This window comes from Mytilus californianus, unplaced genomic scaffold (assembly GCF_021869535.1).
Source record: "Mytilus californianus isolate M0D057914Y unplaced genomic scaffold, xbMytCali1.0.p SCAF_4, whole genome shotgun sequence".
Taxonomy (NCBI): Eukaryota; Metazoa; Mollusca; class Bivalvia; order Mytilida; family Mytilidae; genus Mytilus; species Mytilus californianus.
The window spans coordinates 115,297,060-115,320,237 of record NW_026262690.1 but is presented as its reverse complement, the minus strand read 5'-3'; the positions used below and the strand labels follow the sequence as shown (position 1 = coordinate 115,320,237).

At 32.8% G+C, this 23,178-nt stretch overlaps 1 protein-coding gene and 1 long non-coding RNA gene across 4 annotated transcripts in view; both read right to left on the bottom strand.

Annotated features, from left to right (window-relative positions):
- Nucleotides 1-586: 586 nt before the first annotated feature.
- Nucleotides 587-5,021, bottom strand: LOC127699153 (uncharacterized). Its single transcript, XR_007981094.1, has 3 exons — nucleotides 4,806-5,021; nucleotides 3,890-4,017; nucleotides 587-950 (listed from the first exon to the last, which is right to left on the bottom strand). It is a non-coding gene; the product is annotated as an uncharacterized LOC127699153 (long non-coding RNA).
- A 12,759-nt stretch (nucleotides 5,022-17,780) lies between these two features.
- The window catches only part of LOC127699106 (uncharacterized), a 197,993-nt gene continuing 192,595 nt past the window's right edge, over nucleotides 17,781-23,178 (bottom strand). For 2 of the 3 annotated variants that reach the window (XR_007981077.1, XR_007981083.1), the window contains exon 17: nucleotides 21,971-22,178. The gene's annotated coding sequence lies outside the window, so the exon portion shown is untranslated. Of the gene's footprint in view, nucleotides 17,857-21,970; nucleotides 22,179-22,812; nucleotides 22,962-23,178 lie in introns of those variants that run through there. The other variant, XR_007981082.1, reaches the window with a different exon arrangement.

Genomic DNA, 23,178 nt, shown 5'->3' with positions numbered 1-23,178 from the left:
TTTTGGTTGTGTTCATGTCTCAATATTTTTGTTAATTTGATGTATGGAAGGTGATTTATTTATAGAAGATGTATGCACTGATGTATATTTCATTTTTAATATGTATGTATAAGTCTTTTTGTGTTCATCAGTTTTGAGACATTCCAATCACATTATGGACAAGTATTACTTGCAAAAGATGCCAATTCTTCTTATGAGTTTTTTGAAGAAAAAAGGTAGTTCACCCTGCCACATACTCATGTACTCTGGTCAATTAAAACAGATCATGACATATTGTTTCGACACCTGTCTATTGTTGAGGACTTTTCAGGTGTTTTTGTTGTTGTGTTACTGTCTGATTGATTTATACCTCAAACCTCATTGTATTAATAAACTGAAATAGAAAGTTCTGTGAAATATATTTGATATACCATATTGAAAGTCTTGCTGTTATTTACAACCATTTCTTTCTTATTTCATATATGGTTTTCAGTTTTTCATTTTACCACTGATCTTAAGGTTAAGTCAAAAAGAAAATAAATGGTGACAAACAACAGGCATATACCATTAAAAGATCTCAAAGTTTGGCTTCACAATAAGCTAAAAATTCTTGTTATTTATATATTTATAAAAAATTCATTTTAAAACAAGCATTTTCCATTTTTAGACAGTAACTGTCATGTTGACACAATAATTTGAATTAGAATTGTATGATATACTGAAAGTACTTGTAGTTGAAAAAAAATATATACAATATTTAATTCCTGGTGTTTAGATTTCTAGAATGCACCACGCCCATATCATGACTACATGTTAGTAATGTTTAAGTGTTCTCTCCTGCATATGTAATTGCTACATGTATTTATACACAAGGCTTCCTTCATACATTTGCACTTATCCTTCTAAGATGTTGCTTCCATGATAAAATCCTGTAGTTGCATAATCAGCCATAAACTCTTGGAATACATTTGCTGTAATAAAAAAAAAAAACCAGCATATATTATTTTGTAAAATATACATCAAATTAAATATTGCCTTACTATTCAAGCAAAAATGATAACATCAATTTAATATTTAAACTTACCGGGTACATATATGTATATACTTTTATAAATTGAGACTTGGATGGAGAGTTGTCTCATTGGCACTCATACAACATCTTCTTATATCTATGTATATAATCATACATGTATATTGTGTGTCGGATTAACTGGAGTGGAATATTAATAGTTGTTGTTTGTTGCTGCACTACTTTTTGATTACCTCTGCTATGGAGCTTGTGGAGGTTTGTAATGGTTGAAATTTGCCATGAAATCTGGAATTTGTAAACATTACAGATGGAAATCAAAATGCTCTGATCATTCTGATGATATAAACCTATTTAATATTAATTTCATAAAATTCTAGCAAGAATTGTACACAAGAGCCATAACAAAGCAATTTTCCAAATAATTAATGTTTCCAAGGGGCATAACTCTTTTAAAAATGAATGATTGGCACTGATTTTAAAACTTGTCAGACATTGTTGATATAACCTATCAAAATAAGTTTCCTAAAAATTTGACAAGAATTGTACAAGACATGCAAGTGAGAGCGCTTATAAGGCCAAAAGGATAGACAGACTCCAGGTATTTGTATGTCCCCTCTGTTTTATGGTGCTTGTCCTAAAGATACAAGAATAATTATAAGTTTACGATAAGGACCAAATATACTTAACATTACCAATGATTCATAAAAATATACTGTCAAGCAATTCATATTAAGGTCAAGTTCAGATAAACCAAGCCAGACAGACATGTGCACCTTACAACATTTACAATTATTGCATACACCAAACTAGAGGCTCCAAGGACCCTGTGTCGCTCACCTGATATTTTTATTTACAATTGATGCATGAAATAATGTAACTGTTATACTTTTGCTTTAGTTTCAGAGATACAAGTCAAAAACTGCATTTTCCCTTTATGTTCTATTTTTAGCCATGTCTGCCATGTTTTTAAAAACTAGATCCCCTAATGATGATTGTGGCCAAGTTTAGTTTATTTGTCTCTGTTGTTTCAGGAGAAGACTGTTGTGAATTAAAAAAAATTACGAAAAATTGTTAAATTTTACTTTAAAGGACAATAACTCCTTATCAGGTCAATTGACTATTTTGGGCATGATGACTTATTTGTAGATCTTGCTTTGCTGAACATTATTGCTATTTACAGTTTATCTCTATCTATAATAATATTCAAGATAATAACCAAAAACTACAAAATTTCCTTAAAATTACTAATTCAAAGGCAGCAACCCAACAACAGACAGATATATTATATATCATAATCTGATGAACATATTTTACCCAATGTCAAATTGTCTCTAAATGCTTTACTTTCAGAGATATAATCCAAAAACAGCATTTTACCACTATGTTCCATTTTAAGCAATGTCTGGTAGGCGGGGTCATCAGATACACTTTTTACACTAGATACCCTAATGATGATTGTGGCAAAGTTTGGTTAAATTTGGCCAAGTAGTTCCAGAGGAGAAGATTTTTGAAAAAGTTAACAGACGACGACGCCAAGTGATGAGAAAAGCCCCCCCCCCTTTTTTTTTTACAAAAAACTCAATATCTCTAAAATAAAATTTTGAATCAAAACCAAAAGGTATACAGGTCTTTAGATTAATATAACTAAGAAGTGTGTAAAATTTCAAGCAATAATCATAAATCGTTTTTGAGGTACGGAGCGACATGTGAAACCCCCTTTTTAAAAAAAAATCAATATCTCTAAAATAAAATTTTGAATCAAAACCAAAAAGTATACAGATCTTAAGATTAGTATAACTAAGAAGTGTGTAAAGTTTTAAGCAATAATCATCAATTGTTTTTGAGATACGGCGCGACGTGACGAAAAACCACACACCTGTTTTAGTTACTAAGTCCCGTAACTCAAAAAGTTTTAATCTTATTTTCACCAAAAAGTATACAGATTGTTTGACCATCATAAGAAACAACTATCTTATTTTTCATGAAATTTGGATAAGTCGTTCTCAAGTTACGGTGCGACATGTTTACGCCGGACAGACAGACGACATTTGTATACCATAATACAAAAAATGTACATCCCGTCAAAACTTTGACGGATGTATAAAAAGCTGATCTTTTAATTGATTATACATGTAGCATGTATAGTATACACTAAACAGACTAAATTATTAAATCTTAATATTGACCAATGAACCATCCAAATCAGATCATGCATGGTCAGATGAACTCTGTCCAGACAGACATCATGGACATGTACAACTTACAATCATTCCATACATCATATATACTTGACATATTGCCTACAAGAAATAAAAGTTAACATTGACCAATGAACCATGGAAATGAGGTCATTGTTCATTCTAAACACCAAATACAGTTGATCTACTCAAGTTCTGCTTACTATATCTGAGAAAAGGACCGACATGTGTTAATCACGTAACTTTTACCTTGACAGCTCCATGAAGTAAGGTCAGGTGATCCTGTCTCACAGACATGTACGTGTACATATAAACATTGCAAGGAACCAATATTCCAAATACAGATATCCTAATTTACTCATAATGTAAAAAAAAAGAAATTCACAAAGCAAAAAAGCCTAAACTTTTTTTCAAGCAGTCGCTGAACCATTAAAATGTGATCCAACATGGCCAACCAACATATGATGGACAGAAACATTGTAAAAAAAGGCATCTGTATACAATTTATGAAACATCCAAGTCTACTACCCTATGAAATATACATTGTAAAGCTTAATAATACAAATAGTAAAACCCAGCAGCCACTACCTTATGCATGAACTTCCCTTTTTTGAAATTGCCTTCAGTATTTTTGTTATTGTTATACCATTTGGACTATTAATACTGTAACAAATATACATACCAGTTACATATACATGTATTGTAGATATAGGATCTCCTCTACGTCTTATCCCATCATTAATCATGTTAATTTCATTGAAACATATGATGTGTATTACTTCCATTCCACTGACATCTGAGGAGTTAATTCTGAAAATTTAAATTCCTGTGATTATCACGTAAAACACCTGAAATTGATGCACTGCTTTCCGATAAAAAATAAATTGGCAATACAGTTCTCTCTTGGTCATGTTGGTGAATATTTCAAAAAAAATATTTAACGAGAGAGAAAATAAGTGTCAGTTTTTTAAAATTTTATATTACCAATACTGGTAATTAGAATGTCACTAGTTTTCTGATTTGAATTGACATTTATTGTTATTCATTTTTTCAGGATCTTGTACAGCTGACACTACAGTATGGTTTTGTTCATTGTTGTAGGTCATACAGTGACCTAAAATTTCTTACATCCCCTTCATGTCGACTGGCAGAAAGTTTTCTCATTGGCAATCCTACCCATCTCCTTATTTTTAAAATACTAAATATTTTCTATCTGTAACAATAAAATTTTATTGATTTAATATAAAGGTATTCTGATCAACACTATGAGGCAATGTTCAAAACACTCTGTCATTGTCAGCGATCAAATTTATTTTAACTCCAATGGCAATGTATTTGTGCAAGACCCAAAAGTACTGCACATGTACATGATATACCCACATACATGTACATATACAATGTACTTAATAAATCAGTGAGACATAAAATGTAGGTCAAAAAGATATCATGCTGCATCATAATTTATACAATGCAAGTCATAATCATGTACATGATATTTGAACTTTATAATAGTAAAGGATAGATAGTCTGACCAGTAATAAAGCCACACAACACTGTGTGACAACAGTGAAATATAAGTCACCCATAGATCCACATACCATTATTGCAGGTCTTTTGTATATACAATGTATACGTTTAAGGTTACTTAGAATTGGCTGTCGACATACATGTACACATGCCAGTACTGTCATGCATTTTCAGAGTCATTGGACCCTAGGTTACTCCAGTCCATTATCAGTCAACTCCTCTGACCATTTGTTGTAATACAATGTACTGCTGAAAGGGAGAAAACAGTACTTTATTAACAGCATGTAGATGCAAATTGCAAGACTATAAAAAGTATTCAAAGAGTTTTGCAAACAATTAGCTTATATATTTATTGTTTACTAATATTAAACACGTATTATCAAACATCAAAAAGCAATGGATTGAAGTTGCTATTAACATGATTAAGAACAACAAAGAAAAATTAAAGTTAAATTTTTTACCCTTTGGACCTTTATTATGGTCCAATATCAAAAATCTAAATACATGGTTAGATTCAGCATATCAAAGAATCCAAAGAATTCAGTTTTTGATGAAATCAATCAAAGTTTAATTTTGGACCCTTTTGACCTCAATGTGGACCAATTTGATAACGGGGCCCAAAAATCAAAAATCTAAATACATGGTTAGATTCAGCATATCAAAGAACCCCCATACATTCCATTTTTTTTTTTAAATCAAACTAAGTTTAATTTTGGACCCCAATTTGGACCAACTTGAAAACTGGGCCCAAAATCAAAACTCTAAATACATGTTTAGATTCAGCATATCAATGAACCCCAAGAATTCAATTTTTGTTAAAATCAATCTAAGTTTAATTTTGGACCGAAAAAAAATCCCCCCCCAAATTTTTTGAACCCCCTTATGATTCATCACCCCCAAACTCAATCCCAGCCTTCCCTTTCTGGTATGGTACCTTGCAGTACAATTTCAGAGAGATCCATACACTTGAACACAAGTTATTATCTGGAAACTAGAAAATGCTTATTTTTGGCCCTTATTCCTAAACGTTTAGGGCAATTACCCCCAAACTCAATTCCAGCTTTCCCATAGTGATATGGAACCTTGTAATACAATTTCAGAAAGATCCATACACTTACACACAAGTTATTGTCATGAAATTAGAAAAAATGCTTGTTTTTGCCCCTTTTTTGGCCCCTAATTCCTAAAATTTTGAGGCAATTACTCCCAAATTCAATCCCAGCATTCCCTTTGTGATATGGAACCTTGTGGTACAATGTAAAAAAAATGCTTATTTTTGGCCCCTAATTCCTTAACTTTTGGTACCATAACCCCCAAAATCAATCCCAACCTTCCTTTTGTAGTATTGAACGTTATGGTAAAATTTCATAGAGATCCATTCACTTAAACTAAAGTTATTGTGCGAAAACCAACGTGTCTTCGGACGACAACAACGCCAACGTCATACCAATATACGACTGCAAAAATTGTTTGCGGTTGTATAAAAATGTTGCAAATAAGAAATTTTGTCAATTTGTAGTTTTACCAACATTTTAAACATACAGTTTTAGTTTATATCTAATTATTAGTAAAATTGAAATAAATGAACCTTTTGCTTTATTTAAATAGCATGGTTTTTGCCTTTGATGCAATAATTCAGCTATCAATTTGATTTTTGTTGAAAAAATGCTAAAATAAAGGCTTTAAATAATGAACTTTCCTTTCTTAACAGATAATAAAATTTTACTGTTCACCATCAAAATTTTACTGTTCGTGGGTGTTGAAATTAGGGGGGGGGGGATTAAAATAATAATACTTAGAGAAGTGATTTTTTAAAATAAATAGAGGTCATGGAGGTATGATACTTAAACAAGTGATTTTCATGTCAATATCCCAGATTCAGTACAAGGTTATCATTTGACATGACTGGACATGCTATAAACACAGATGTCGGTTCTTGTAATTTTAGCAACATAATTAGTCCATGTATTATACATTTAAAGCTACAATAAAATTAAATCACTCAGTCTAGTGATTTATTTGTACATGTACTACTTAAATTGGTGATTATTGAAGAATGACAACTCTTACTTCCAACATTTGTGGACACAATGTCATTTGAATCAGTGATTTAGAAAATCACTCATTTAAGTAAGTCCCCTGAAAGATTAAAAACAGATCCAAAAATACAAGATAAGTTTAATTCAGCATATTAAAGTACCCGAAAAATCCAAGACTTTGCATTAAACTTCATTGAAATTGGTCAAGAAATAGGTAACTTGTACAGTGTATTAGAAAAGTATTGTTTAGGCCCTTAGGCCAGGGTTTTTTTATTTGTTGGTTTACGGATCCGCTGACCCTATTTTTCTGATTTGCAGAATAAAAATAAAATTGACCATTCATGCTTTTTTATTCCCGCTGACCCTTTGCAATTTTTCCATTTATAAAAGGGCATAACTCTAGAACGGTTAAAGTGACGCCACCAAAATTCAAACTTGATCTGTGTTTTGTGGTAATAAGCATTGTGTATAAGTTTCATAACATTTGGTTGAGGCAAACTTAAAGTAAGAGAACGGAAACTAAAAATTTTGCAATTTTTCCATTTATAAAGGGGCATAACTCAGTGTTCTAGCCAGGATTTGAAAAGGGCAGGGTGCTAGTCAGAAAAAGGACAATTTTACACGTAAATGTCATTGAAAAAAGGGCAATTTAACGTGTAATTTTCATTGAAAGAAGGGCAATTGATTAAGCCTCATAATTAATTAGCATATAACTTAGGCACTATGGTAAAATCAAGTTTCAGTTAAAATGGAGTAATATAATTCAATACTTTTGGCAAAAATTTTTATGGTTTATTTCAAAGTTCATGATGTTGAGACACTCTTTAGCATCTTTAGTTTAGTATATAGGGAACTTAAACTTATATTTAACACAATATATATTTATTTCCAGTGACAGAGGGAGATATGAAGATTTGTTCACCCAAGAATATTCATATTTCATGAGGGCTCTGATTTTCGTCCTGTTTCTAAAGCTTATACAAATAAATTATATATTTTCCGACAATGTACATATATTGTATATTTATGTTTATAACAGCTGAGCAATAATAATTCATGGAACTAGAATTTAAGCGATGACAAGATAGCAAACCAAACATTTTGTTAGTAAGGTGAAATATATTTTTTCTGTCTTGAAAGATATTTTTTTTCTTTTTATTCTCGACCGACCGACTCGACTTTTTCATGTGTAAAAAAACCCTGGCCTTACCATGCTAACTCCTGAATGGTTAAGGCCATAACCCTCCAAAATCAATCCCAACCTTCCTTTTTTTGGTATGAACCTTGAGGTTCAATTTCATAGATATCCTTAGAAATGTATGGGATTTGCTCATAATTGAAGGCCGTACCGTGACCTGTAGTTATTTACTTCTATGTCATTTGATCTCGGATGGAGAGTTGTCTAATTGGCAATTATACCACATCTTCTTATTTTTATATTATATTCAAATTAATGTATGGATACCAGAAAATCCTTGTTTTTGGGCCCTAAATTCATTATTGTATATGCAACTTGTCATGGTAAAACTATACAACAATCAGGATTCATGACAATTACCAAATCAATATCTCCAAGTATAACAAACAAAGAAAGTGAAAAACAGATTATTTGCCTGAATTTTCTAAGTCCAATGACCATAGCTATGCAAAGAAAAACATCTCAACAGAATAAATATTGAACTTGATCTGTAAATTTGTCATGGTAAAACTATATACAATGTATAAATATCAAATCAATATTTTCAAGCATTACTTAAAGTCCCCTTGGCTTTGCTGGTAAGGGACTTATAAACATTTTAATATTTGTTATCATGGTTTTATCTATTTCAATCATGCATGTATGTTTTTCAATTTTCAGAAATAATTGTTTTTTTAAAGTTGCATGTAAATTCTCAAAGTATAACCTGTGAGGAAAAGTTGGTTATACAACTTCAACTAAAGTGTGTATCCTTGTGTTTGTGCTGTGTTGTTGAGTGTATTAGTTTCAGGTCTGCTTAAAGTCCTGACTAAGTAAGACATATAAATGAACAAATAACAAATTCGTTTGTTTACAAGCATCATTTACATAGGAGCACCCCTTTAGTAGAGCATAAAGTTTAACCCTTAAAACTGTTTGATATATTTTAATATAATATAAACTATATTGTTAGATAGAATTTCAATGAAGTTATTTCATTTAGTTGAAGAATATATCGATATGTTTAATCCAATTAACAGCCTGTCTAATTGGCAATCATACCCTCACATTTATTACAGCTAAATAATATTAGAGACATTATTTAAATTAGTTTAATGCCTCTGGTAATAATTTAATGTCAATCAATAATTTTCGATAACATACATAGCACATTAATGCATTTGCCTGGGACACTATATAGGACTTAAAATATGTTTATTATCTATAAATTTTAAAAGATAATTAAAAATATTTGAAAATTATACAGCATTTTTAGGTGTAAAATTCCTGGTTTTTCATGTTTCAAGACTGTAGTTTTTTTTTTAATAAATAATATCAGATCTATCGAAGTTGTAAATTTAACCAACCATTCGCTATAAATTAACAAATTATTTCAGACAATCCTTAATTTTCTCCTTAAAACATACTTATTAATAAGCCAAATAAAAATATACATTGGCGGATTTAGAACTTTTCATAGGGTGGGAGCACTAACTGACCTTAAACATGGGGGGGGGGGGGGGGGGGGGCTCCAGTCATGCTTCAGTGATTCCCTATATAATCAACCAAAATTTTTCCCACAAAAGGGGGGGGGGGGCAGATGATATATGTAGTTACCCTAACTACCCTACTTTTTAGTCTTAATAATAGCCTACCCTAAAGATTTTTTTGTCATTTTTCATTAAGCACTGTTAAGTCAGAATGTTACTCCCATAGACTCATTGAATGTAAAAAAAAAACACAACATAAAATTTAAATAAATCCCTACCTAGTTACTACTGAAATTATAAAATTAATATTTAGTTTAAAATTTTTTTCCCATTGATTGACAAACCCTGACTACTCATTAACTCAAAAGGAAAAGTTGAGAAATCTTGATCATTATAAAAAGGTTTATAAAATATTTTGAAGTGTACCAACACATAAATTGCAATCCAGTTGATACACATACAATCCCTGAAAGAAGATATTTTCTTTTTTCTTTCTTTTTTTTAGATGAGGGAGTAGTTAGCATTTACCGCTTTTGTATAATCATATTAAATCAAACATTTTTCATATTTCTGATAGCAAAGCAGTTTTAAAAATATACTGCACTTCCAATATGTATACTTTGACATGTTTGATAAACATTCAATTTAACATTTATTGACAACATTTGGCCCAATAAAATTCTTTTCAGCACACTTACTTATTTTTATTCATATGTCCTATTGTTAATCTTATGTGTGGTTCAAAGCTCAAAATTGCACTTGACTTATAAGTTTGAGGAAAAGTTTAATACACAGCAAAAAAGGGAGATAACTCAGGTTTTGAAGTGATATTCATTATCAATTTTTTTCTTTGCAATTATGGAAAGTAAAGGATCTTAATTACAGTAACAGGAATCTATTTCAAAAGCTGGAGTTACCTCCCATATTTTATAAGAGTACAAAAATAAAGGAAACTTTAAATGTGTGAAAGAAATTAAGTTTACTGATAAATGAAAATAGAAATATTACTGATAAATCAATATTAGCCCATCAATATATTCTAAGTATCTTAGGAATTTGAAATCAAAGATACAAATTCTACCATTATTGCTCTACTAGAGATAAATATAAACAGTGATAGAAAATACAACTCAAAACCAACACTGATCTTTTTGTAGTTGCATCTAATCCACTATCAAGGGAGATAATTCATGCGAAATAAAAAGATAAATATTAATCATTTGATGGTTACATGTCCCCCTTTAATGTAAATTATATTAAAGTGCTAGTAAAAATGTTCTCCTGAGTATGTTTTTAAAATGTTTATTTTGAAATTTTGTTAGAATTTGTTAATTTTTGTATTTCAAACAAATAAAATATCTATATTCTTATTCTAATTCTTCTTCAATAATTATTTTTACATTTTGGCGATTATGTCAAAATGGCAATAATTAGTGCACACACTTAATTATTTTAAACAGTGATTTTATCTTGTGCAAAACCAACCACGTAAGCACATTATATAAAAAATTAGCCTTGGTCAGATCAAATGAATTTCACGTGAATTTCACGTTAGTCAGATCATGTGAAATTCACCTGAGTCAAATCATGTGAAATTCACGTGAGTCAAATCATGTGAATTTCATGTGAGTGAGATCACGTGAATTTCACGTGAAAAAAAGTTTACGTGAAATTCACATGAATTTCACATGAGTTTCACGTTAACAAGTTCACGTTAAATTCACGTAAGTCAGATCATGTGAGTTTCACGTGAATTTCATGTGAATTTCACGTGAAAACTGTTCACGTGAAATTCACATGAAAAATTCACGTGATATTCACGTGAGCAAAAATTCACGTGAAATTCATGTGAAACTCACGTGAATTTTACGTGACTTTCACGTGAAATGAGACTCACGTGAAATTCACGTGAACAAAATTTGCCTGTGTAAGGTCTTATTATTCAAAAGCCTTTTTAGGCATGATTTCTTGATGTGCAATTTATATGACATGTTATTGTCAGCAAACACATGGTTTGTTATTTTTCTATAAATAACACGTTATTTAGTAAACTTATTTTTAGCAAGTATACATGTAAGGCATATATTCCATAGCTAGTTCCCCACAACAAAGTATTATATATTTTTCATTGCGTAACATGATTTCATGGTTTGATAAGTAACCTCATTGTTTGAATTGGAGTTTCATAAGAAAGATGTTTATATTATTCCTTTATTTAATTCTCAGTATTTAGAATAAAGTTTATCCAAATACCTTAAAATGCTCTACCATGTTTATATTTGAATGATTAGAATATTTATGCAAAAGACATGAGATGTTGCTCATACATTGAGTATTGCGATACGCATTATGTTCATGTTTCAGAATATTTATGAAATATTTAATTATGATAGGTCTATTGCATTATCTATTGGCATTATACTTGCATTATTATATTGATTTATACTTATGAATATTGTTTGTCATTTTATATTATAATTGCTATTATAATTAGACTTTTACATGCGCTCTTTGGAAATAAAGACATAAAACTATTTCAAGTTTTATTAAATATTGTTTCAGGCCTTGGCTCCAGACATCACAAGTCGTCAAGGTATAGATCCCATTGGTATAAGACCAATTCCAAGCAAATAAACCGAAACTCTAATTCTGACATATATATGAATGTGTATATATGTAATATATATAATTGTATAGGTAAGAGGTTTTCTCTATAATTATACTTAAAGCTTTTTTCGTAAGTCTTATTTGATATGATCAGAGTTAATAATTCTAAGTTCTAACTTGATATGATCAGAGTTAATAATTCTAAGTTCTAACTTAATATGATCATAGTTAATAATTCTAAGTTCTAACTTGATATGATCAAAGAAACGTGTTATATGTTCTTAATGAAGAAATGGCAGTGATACCCAGTCAAGTTGTTGAAAATAACCGATATTAATTACTGCACTTTGTATTCAAGTTGTAGTTTTTGTAAGCTGCATCTCTGTAATCCCCATTATATTGACAGTGGTCTCTCACTTTGTCATCTTCTATGTTTTTCCCACAGATCCAACAAATCGTTGCCAGCTTTAACTATTTATTTGACTAGGGTGGAGAGTTGTCTCATTGGCACTCATACCACATCTTCTTATATCTAATTAAGTATTGGAAATTGTCCTCCGACATCTCTAAGGGCATTCGATAACGATCTTTGTGGTGCAGGGTTCGAAAATCTTGTTTAAATTTATTCACAAAGATCTGGGCCACCTATTTCCCTTCTTTTTGCATTGTGTAATAAACTGACTCTTTAGTGAACACCCTATCGTTGGAGCATTTTAAGAAATAGAAAAATCCGAAAGTTGTGATTTCGACCGGAATTTCACACTGTTGCTCAATATTTTTGGCAAAGTCTTGAAACTTTTTCTTGACGATTCCTATTAACAATCAGCTATCGTCTGTCCTGGGTTTGCTTTTTCCGGCTACATTTCATCAGTTAAACACTCAAAATCTGTATACACTGCGAATGAACACTTCTTCGATCTCACATGATATTCACAATTTTTGGAGGCCCTTTCATCCAGCATCGTTACTTTATCAGCCTTCTTGTTATTACAATACTCCTTGAGCTGGGCTATGTTTTTTTTAAAGTAGTTGATGCACCTTTTGTCGATAGAGAATCTTCTGTTGTTCTTAGTGGTATGTAGCATTCTCGTTAGGGACTTGATTCAACAGTAATGTATCAAACCTTCCTTCTCAATCAACAATCAAGTCCACGCCCCATTTTTCTCAGTGTCCGAAATTCTCAGAAATATTTTTCTTTTCTAAACCAAGCACGTTGATAGATATACTCGGATTTTTATTTTCAACCTTGGAATGTTCTTAAAATATACCGGGAGTTCAATTCCTTCAAAACTTAACAGGTCTGCCCACCGCTGTGTCACCCAGTCAGAATGTTTCTGGTCTATCTTCTTATGGTGTAGATCCTTCAAAATCGCCCACTTTAAACATTGCTCGTCATGGTTCATGATTGAATGTATCGGTTAATACAAGTATCAATAACTTAACATTATCAATAATTCACGCAAATAATTTCATTGTCACTTAAACCCTGCAATACATGCAGACATGTACAAATTGCAATCATTCCATACACCAAATACAGTTGACATATTGCTTATAGTAACTGAGAAACAGAAACCCGCTGCATTTTTATGCACCTGTCCTAAGTCAAGAGCTGTTGTTCAGTGGTTGTTGTTTGTTGGTGTGGTTCATAAGTGTTTCTCGTTTTTTATATAGATCAGACCGTTGGTTTTCCTGTTTGAATTGTTTTACACTAGTCTTTTTGGGGCCCTTTATAGCTTGCTGTTCGGTGTGAGCCAAGGCTCCGTGTTGAAGGCCGTTATTGACCTATAATTGTTTACTTTTTACACATTGTGACTTGGATGGATAGTTGTCTCATTGGCACTCATACCACATCTTCTTATTTATATTCACCTTAAATACTAAACGTTGAACCACCATGATGATGAGGTCAAGGTCAGATGAAACCTGCAAGACAGACATGTACACCTTAGTCATTATTTACATCAAACCAACTGCTTATAGTATCTAAGAAACGGACCTAATCACGAAATTTTTACATTGACAACTGATCCATGAAATGAGGTTAAGGTCAGGTGAACACTGTCTGATGGGCATGTAGACCTTAAGACTTTAATTGCCGACTAGACTGTATTGGTTTTGTCCATTGTTGAAGGCCGTACGATGACCTTTAGTAGCTAGCTTACATCCACGTCATGTGGTCTCAGGGACAATCATATCTTATACACTTTTAATTTCTTGTTTGACTATATTTATGTTCGTTATGGCAAGATTTCAAATTATCAAAATTACTATTGGAAAACTAATTGAGCACCTCTATTTACAAACCGTTTTCTTTTCTGTTATGAGAATTTTCTTTCATGGAAAAACATCAGAAAGAGAAAACTAAAAATTCTGCTAAATTAATGAACATTAATAGCAGATATTTTGATAATGAACTTACTGGTTAGAACTAATTATTTAGTTTTCTAAGTAGTATTTTGTGAACTTGTATGTCTTTTGGCTGTTTTTTCTTAATCTTTCGTTTTTTGCCATATATTTTTTCAGTTTTTATTTGACCTATGCGTTTTGAATGTCCTCTTGATATCTTGCATCTGTTTTTTTATTCAAAATTAAATATGCTAACTGTATATAGAACTTCACCTTAATAAAAGCTCATAAAAACTGTCAATATTTCCTTTTTTAGATATAACTGTAATGGTATCGTTATCAGCATCTTATCTGTAAATATGATTCTAAAAAAATTTAATGTCAAATAGCATTTCTCACTGTACCTTGAATTGTAACTAAAATACTAAAAATGCTATATCTAGTTAGAGGTAACAGAAGCTTAACGATGTTCAAACTCGAATGGAATTTCTTCAATCCTTCAAGTTAGTGCAACAGGCGTGATATGCTCACTGATTCTATGGTAAAAATCGTCATTTAAAGGCAGTGACTCTTATAAGAAGTTGTCTGACAGTTTTGATGTAAATAGACAATATGTAGATCTCAACATTCTGAACATTTCTACACCCTCAGATTTTCTATATGTATAGCGGTTTTCAAGATAATAGTAAAAACTAGGATTTTACCCCTTTGTTCAAATTTTAGCCATGTTGGTTGGCCACCTGGTCATCTGACACATTTTTTAAACTAGATACCCCAAAGATGATTGTGGCCAAGTTTCGTTAAATTTGGCCCAGTAGTTTCACTAGTAAAAGATTTTGTAAAAGTAATGACGAAGATGCCGATCGCCAAGTGATGAGAAAATTATAGCTGACTTCCTGTATTCCTGAAACAGCAAACACAAGAACCTGGTTTTCAAATTATGCGCCATTTCCTTGATTAAGTTAGTTGTCATCTTGTTGGTAGCTGTACTGTGCAGTTTATTTTTTGTGTGTTTTAGCTCTAGATAAGCAAAATGGGGAGATTTGTTGACACTTAAAACTGGTTTACTTGTTTAACACAACCACAAATTATTCCTGTACATGTCTGGCTATCAATATGTTTTTCCCTTTGTTCATGGATCGGTTATTTCTGTGACATAAAATATGCTTGAATAAAATGCTTCGCTGAGCACAGCTGGATACGACCGCAGAGGTCCAACCCAGAACAGTTGGGGCAAAAATGGACACAATATTCGCGCTTGATACAGGTCTGAATTTGGATTGTAATTAAATATTTGACACATAATAGGTTTCTGAGACCGAATAACTGTAGTCAAAGAACTCAGAATTGGTTATATGATTATAATTTATATTCAATTTTTTACTTTTGTGCAATACACTATGCTGTTGCGAAATTGACCCCCCCTCCAAAAAAAAATTAAATTTACCCCCCTTTTTTTTTGCTTTTTGAAATACTCTATGCTGTTGCCTATTGACCCCCCCCCCCAAAAAAAAAAAATATTTTTTTTACCCCCCCCCCCCCCCTTTTTTTGCAAAAAGAAATAATATTTGAAGAAATTTTCTTTTAAATTTCTGAAATCTGAAATGAAAAAAAAAATTGCCCCCACAATTTCTTTTTTACCCCCCCTCCCCCCCCCCCCCTAATTTTTATTTCACCTCCCCCTCTTTTTCCAAAAAAAAAAAATTCTTTCCCTCAAGATATGGTCATAATCTCAAATTTCCAATGGAGTTTGCAACCATAATTACCAATTTAAATACATCATAAAAGTCTTAAAATAGAAAAAAAAATCCCCCCCGCCAAATTTTTTGAACCCCTTATGATTCATCATCCCCAAACTCAATCCAAGCCTTCCCTTTGTGGTATGGTACCTTGCAGTACAATTTCAGAGAGATCCATACACTTACACACAAGTTATTGTCCTGAAACTAGAAAAATACTTGTTTCTTTCCTTTTTGGCCCCTAATTCTCAAATTTTGAGGCAAGTACCCCCAAAATCCATCCCAGCCTTTCCTTTGTGGTATGTTACCTTGCAGTACAATTTCAGAGAGATCCATACACTTGAACACAAGTTATTGTCTGGAAACTAGAAAAATGCTTATTTTTGGCCCCTTTTGGCCCTAAATTCCTAAACGCTTAGGGCAATTACCCCCCAAAACTCAATTATAGCTTTCCCTTTGTGATATGGAACCTTGTAGTACAATTTCATAAAGATCCATACACTAACACAAGTTATTGTCCTGAAACTAGAAAAATGCTTGTTTTTGCCCCTTTTTGGCCCCTAATTCCTAAAATTTTGAGGCAATTACCACCTTACCCCCAAAATCCATCCCAGCCTTCCCTTTGTGGTATGGTACCTTGCAGTACAATTTCAGAGAGATCCATACACTTACACAAAAGTTATTATCATGAAACAAGAAAAATGCTTTTTTTTGGCCCATAATTCCTCAAATTTTGCAGGTCATTAAAGATTGCATATTTTGGCTTTAATATTGATTCACTTATAGGGTCTTTGCATCGGAATTAAACATATTTATTCTAAAACCAGTTGTTGGCATGACACGGGTTTTGTTCTTCTCATATATTTTATGACGGTATAATACTAAACCCCTAACAGGAGGGATTGTGCCTGATATTCATATGATGAAGACATAATCTTTCAATAAGTTTAATTGAGGTCTGGAGCTGGCATGTCAGTAACTGCTAGTAGTCTGTTGTTATTTTTGTATTATTGTCATTTTGTTTATTTTCTTTTGTTTCCTATTCTGACATCGGACTCGGACTTCTCTTAAACTGAATTTACTGTGCGTACTGTTGTACGTTTGTTTTTTTCTACATTGGCTAGAGGTATAGGGGGAGGGTTGAGATCTCAAAAAACATGTTTAACCCCGCCGCATTTTTGCGCCTGTCCCAAGTCAGGAGCCTCTGGCCTTTGTTAGTCTTGTATCATTTTTAATTTTAGTTTCTTGTGTATAATTTGGAGTTTAGTATGACGTCCATTATCACTGAACTAGTATACATATTTGTTAAGGGGCCAGCTGAAGGACGCCTCCGGGTGCGGGAGTTTCTCGCTGCATTGAAGACCCATTGGTGGCCTTCGGCTGTTGTCTGCTCTATGGTCGGGTTGTTGTCTCTTTGACACATTCCCCATTTCCATTCTCAATTTTAATTTTACTTGAACACAAGTTATTGTCTGGAAACTAGAAAAATGCTTACTTTTGGCCCCTTAATCCTATAGTTTTGGGCAATTACCCCCAAACTCAATTCCAGCTTTCCCTTTGTGATATGGAACCTTGTAGTACAATTTTAGAAAGATCCATACACTTACACACAAGTTATTATCATGAAACTAGAAAAATGCCTTTTTTTGGCCCATAATTCCTAAAATTTTGCAGCAATTACCCCCAAAATCAATCCCAGCATTCCCTTTGTGATATGGAACCTTGTAGTACAATTTCATAAAGATCCATACACTAACACAAGTTATTGTCCTGAAACTAGAAAAATGCTTGTTTTTGCCCCTTTTTGGCCCCTAATTCCTAAAATTTTGAGGCAATTACCACCTTACCCCCAAAATCCATCCCAGCCTTCCCTTTGTGGTATGGTACCTTGCAGTACAATTTCAGAGAGATCCATACACTTACACAAAAGTTATTATCATGAAACAAGAAAAATGCTTTTTTTTGGCCCATAATTCCTCAAATTTTGCAGGTCATTAAAGATTGCATATTTTGGCTTTAATATTGATTCACTTATAGGGTCTTTGCATCGGAATTAAACATATTTATTCTAAAACCAGTTGTTGGCATGACACGGGTTTTGTTCTTCTCATATATTTTATGACGGTATAATACTAAACCCCTAACAGGAGGGATTGTGCCTGATATTCATATGATGAAGACATAATCTTTCAATAAGTTTAATTGAGGTCTGGAGCTGGCATGTCAGTAACTGCTAGTAGTCTGTTGTTATTTTTGTATTATTGTCATTTTGTTTATTTTCTTTTGTTTCCTATTCTGACATCGGACTCGGACTTCTCTTAAACTGAATTTACTGTGCGTACTGTTGTACGTTTGTTTTTTTCTACATTGGCTAGAGGTATAGGGGGAGGGTTGAGATCTCAAAAAACATGTTTAACCCCGCCGCATTTTTGCGCCTGTCCCAAGTCAGGAGCCTCTGGCCTTTGTTAGTCTTGTATCATTTTTAATTTTAGTTTCTTGTGTATAATTTGGAGTTTAGTATGACGTCCATTATCACTGAACTAGTATACATATTTGTTAAGGGGCCAGCTGAAGGACGCCTCCGGGTGCGGGAGTTTCTCGCTGCATTGAAGACCCATTGGTGGCCTTCGGCTGTTGTCTGCTCTATGGTCGGGTTGTTGTCTCTTTGACACATTCCCCATTTCCATTCTCAATTTTAATTTTACTTGAACACAAGTTATTGTCTGGAAACTAGAAAAATGCTTACTTTTGGCCCCTTAATCCTATAGTTTTGGGCAATTACCCCCAAACTCAATTCCAGCTTTCCCTTTGTGATATGGAACCTTGTAGTACAATTTTAGAAAGATCCATACACTTACACACAAGTTATTATCATGAAACTAGAAAAATGCCTTTTTTTGGCCCATAATTCCTAAAATTTTGCAGCAATTACCCCCAAAATCAATCCCAGCATTCCCTTTGTGATATGGAACCTTGTGGTACAATGTCAGAGAGATCCATACACTAACACACAAGTTATTGTCTGGAAGTTACAAAAATGCTTATGTTTGGCCCCTAATTCCTTAACTGTTGGTACCATAACCCCCAAAATCAAGCCCAACCTTCCTTTTGTGGTATTGAACCTTATGGTAAAATTTCATAGATATCCATTCACTTTAACTAAAGTTATTGTGCAAAAACCAATGTGTCTTCGGACGACGACGACGACTCCAACGTCATACCAATATACTACGGCAAAATTTTTTGCGGTCGTATAAAAATGTGTTGCAATTGCACAATTAAAAATCCTTTCTGTGTGACATAACCATTATGCAATTTTTTTTTTACTAACAAAAATCTAAATTTATTTTGGTGAGCTACAGAGTCATTAAATGGTACTCATTTAAGTTTTCATGACTTTTAGAAGGTATAACCTTCATCTGAATTACTCAATACTTAAAACTTTAGGAAACCAAATGCATGATACTGTTGACACAGAGAAATGTCTCGCATGTATGTAATTTTGATAGAAAACTGCAAATGTTGTTATTAAAACCTCAATACTTTTTACATGTAAACTATGCAAAAATTCCAATGTCAATAGACCATGATTTAGGGGGCCTGCCATATTATCTCCATTGAAATGAGATGTGCCAATGCTGCTACAATTGCATAACAAATACCATTGACTTACCAAGTGGTTCACCTTAAACTGACTTAATCAAAAATTTTATCAAAATTTTGAGGCTGTTGTCGGAAACAGCACTACTAAGTCTAGCTGCTGCCTTTAGGCAAACAAAAATCCTTAGGATAACAGTCAAATCACTTTAAATTGGAATAAATGGAGATGTGAGGTATATATCAATGAGACAGCAAACAAACAACAAAAATTTGACAAAAAGACATCTACAGGGAAGCATAGTCTTACAAAACTAGAGGCTTTAAAGAGCCTGTGTCGCTCACCTTGGTTTGTGTGCATATCAAACAAAGGACACTCTCCAACATTGTAGACGAGAATCGACTTCATGACAAAAATCTCTATTTTGTTGAACTTGTATTACTGATCTTTTAGTCTGTTTAGTTTCTCTCTATCTTCTTTAGTTTTTGCTCAAAACACAAAATACGGTAAAAATAATTCTCATTTAAGAGCAATCACTCCTATGAAGAGTGACAGTCTACTAACTATATCGGCAAAATTTGACTTTTTAATAGATCTTGCCTTGCTGATCATTTTTGTGATTTAAAGTGTTTATTTATCTATTATAATTTAAATCATATAAGGCATAACGGAAAAAAATGTTTCTCTCTAAATATCATAGTTTTCATGATAATAGGCAAAAATGAAAAAAAAAATGGTAAAATTTGTCATTTATGGGCAATAACTCCTATAAAAATTTGTCTAACAGTTTTGACGTATATGGACAATTGGTAGAGCTCATTATTCCGATCATTTTTGCTCCTTTCAGTTTTTCTCTATTTATAACGGTTCAAAAAATAATAGACAAAACTTGCATTTTACCCCTATGTTCTATTTTTAGCCATGTCGGCCATGTTGGTTGGTAGGCGGGGTCATCGGACACATTTTTTAAACTAGATACTCTAATGATGACTGTGGCCAAGTTTGGTTAAATTTGTCTCAGTAGTTTCAGAGGAAAAGATTTTTGTAAAAGATTACAAAATTTTACCAAAAATTGTTAAAAATTGACTTCAAAGGGCAATAACTCTTTATGGGGTCAATTGACAATTTTGGTAATTTTGACTTATTTGTAGATCTTACTTTGCTGAACAATTTTGCTGTTTATCTCTATCTATTATAATATTCAAGATAATAACCAATAAACTGCTTCGTCGAGCGCTGCTGGATACGACTGCAGAGGTCCAACCCGGAACAGTTGGGGCAAAAATGGACACAATATTCAAGCTTGATACAGGTCTGAATTTGGATTGTAATTAATTATTTGACACATTATAGGTTTCTGACACAGAATAAATGTAGCCAAAGAACTTGAAATCGGTTGTATGATTTGAATTTATATTCAATTGAAGATTTCTTGCTGTTGTGCAATACACTGTGCTGTTGCGCAATACTTAGTAAATCTGTTTTCAGACTATATACAAAGAATTAGCAAAAATAAATTGTGACCCACAATTTTTTTCTTTGGAAAATTGACAATTTCTAAAATCTAGAGGAAATAAAAATTGACCCCCCCCCTACACAAAAAAAATAAGAGAATTTTCTTTCGAGGAAAAAAAAATCCCCCCCCCCCCCCAAAAAAAAAAATTTTTGGGTTGTCTGATGCGCTTGAAAATTTCAAAAATTTTAAACTAGATACCCTAAGGTTGATTTAGGCCAAGTTTGGTTTTATTTGGCCCAGTAGTTTCAGAGGAGAAGATTTTTGTAAAAGACGAGGGACGCCAAGTGAGCTAAAAAGACAAGCATCTTAACAATATGTCAATCTTCTGAGTCTATATAAGAAGTGAATTAATTTTAACACAAATAATCAAAGATCAGCAATAAACATCCCATTCTCTTTATTATAAATAAAATGCTCCGCTGGGGCGCAGCTTGATACTACCGCAGAGGTCGAACCCTAAACAGTTGGGGCAAGTATGGACACAACATTCAAGCCTGATACAGCACTGAATTTGGATTGTAATTAAATATTTGACACAGCATAGGTTTCTGACACAGAATGAATGTGGTCTAAGAACTTAAAATTTTTTAATTTACCTATTCAAACTATATCATTATTATTTCCTTTTATATATAAATCAGAAATAACCAATTTAAAATGGAAAATTTTAAAGAAAAAAAAGGAAACCCCCCCCCCCTAATTTTTTGAACCCCCTTATTATTCATCACCCCCAAACTCAAACCCAGCCTTCCCTTTGTGGTATGGTACCTTGCAGTACAATTTCAGAGAGATCCATACACTTGAACACAAGTTATTGTCTGGAAACTAGAAAAATGCTTGTTTTTGGCCCCTTTTTGGCCCCAAATTCCTAAACGTTTAGGGCAATTACCCCCAAACTCAAACCCAGCTTTCCCTTTGTGATATGGAACCTTGCAGTACAGTTTCATAAAGATCCAAACACTTACACACAAGTTATTGTCCTGAAACTAGAAAAAATGCTTGTTTTTTTTGCCCCTTTATGGCCCCTTATTCCTCAAATTTTGAAGGAATTACCCCCAAAATCAATCCCAGCCTTCCCTTTGTGGTATGGTACCTTGCAGTACAATTTCAGAGAGATCCATACACCTGAACACAAGTTATTGTCTAGAAACTAGAAAAATGCTTATTTTTGGCCCCTTTTTGGCCCCTTATTCCTAAACATTTTGGGCAATTACTCCCAAACTCATTTCCAGCTTTCCCTTTGTGATATGGAACCTTGTAGTACAATTTCATAAAGATCCATACACTTACACACAAGTTATTGTCATGAAACTAGAAAAATGCTTGTGTTTTGCCTTTTTGGCCCCTAATTCCTAAAATTTGGAGGCAATTACCCCCCAAATCAATCCCAGCATTCCCTTCGTGATATGGAACCTTGTGGTACAATGTCAGAGATATCCATACACTTACACACAAGTAATGGTCATGAAACTTGAAAAATGCTTGTTTTTGGCCCCTTTTTGGCCCCTTATTCCTAAAATTTACCCCCAACATCAATCCAGCATTCCCTTTGTGATATGGAACCTTGTGGTACAATGTCAGAGAGATCCCTACACTAACACACAAGTTATGTCTGGAGGTTACAAAAATGCTTATTTTTGGCCCCTAATTCCTTTACTGTTGGTACCATAACCCCCAAAATCAATCCCCACCTTCCTTTTGTGATATTGAACCTTATGGTAAAATTTCATAGAGATCCATTCACTTAAACTAAAGTTAGAGTGTGAAAACCAATGTGTCTTCGGACGACGACGACGACGACGCCAACGTCATACTAATATACGACCACAAAATTTTTTTGCGGTTGTATAAAAACATTAAGGTTTGACATACACTGCTACTGATGAGGTTTCAGACTTCACACAGGCACATGAAAATGTGGAAGGTCAA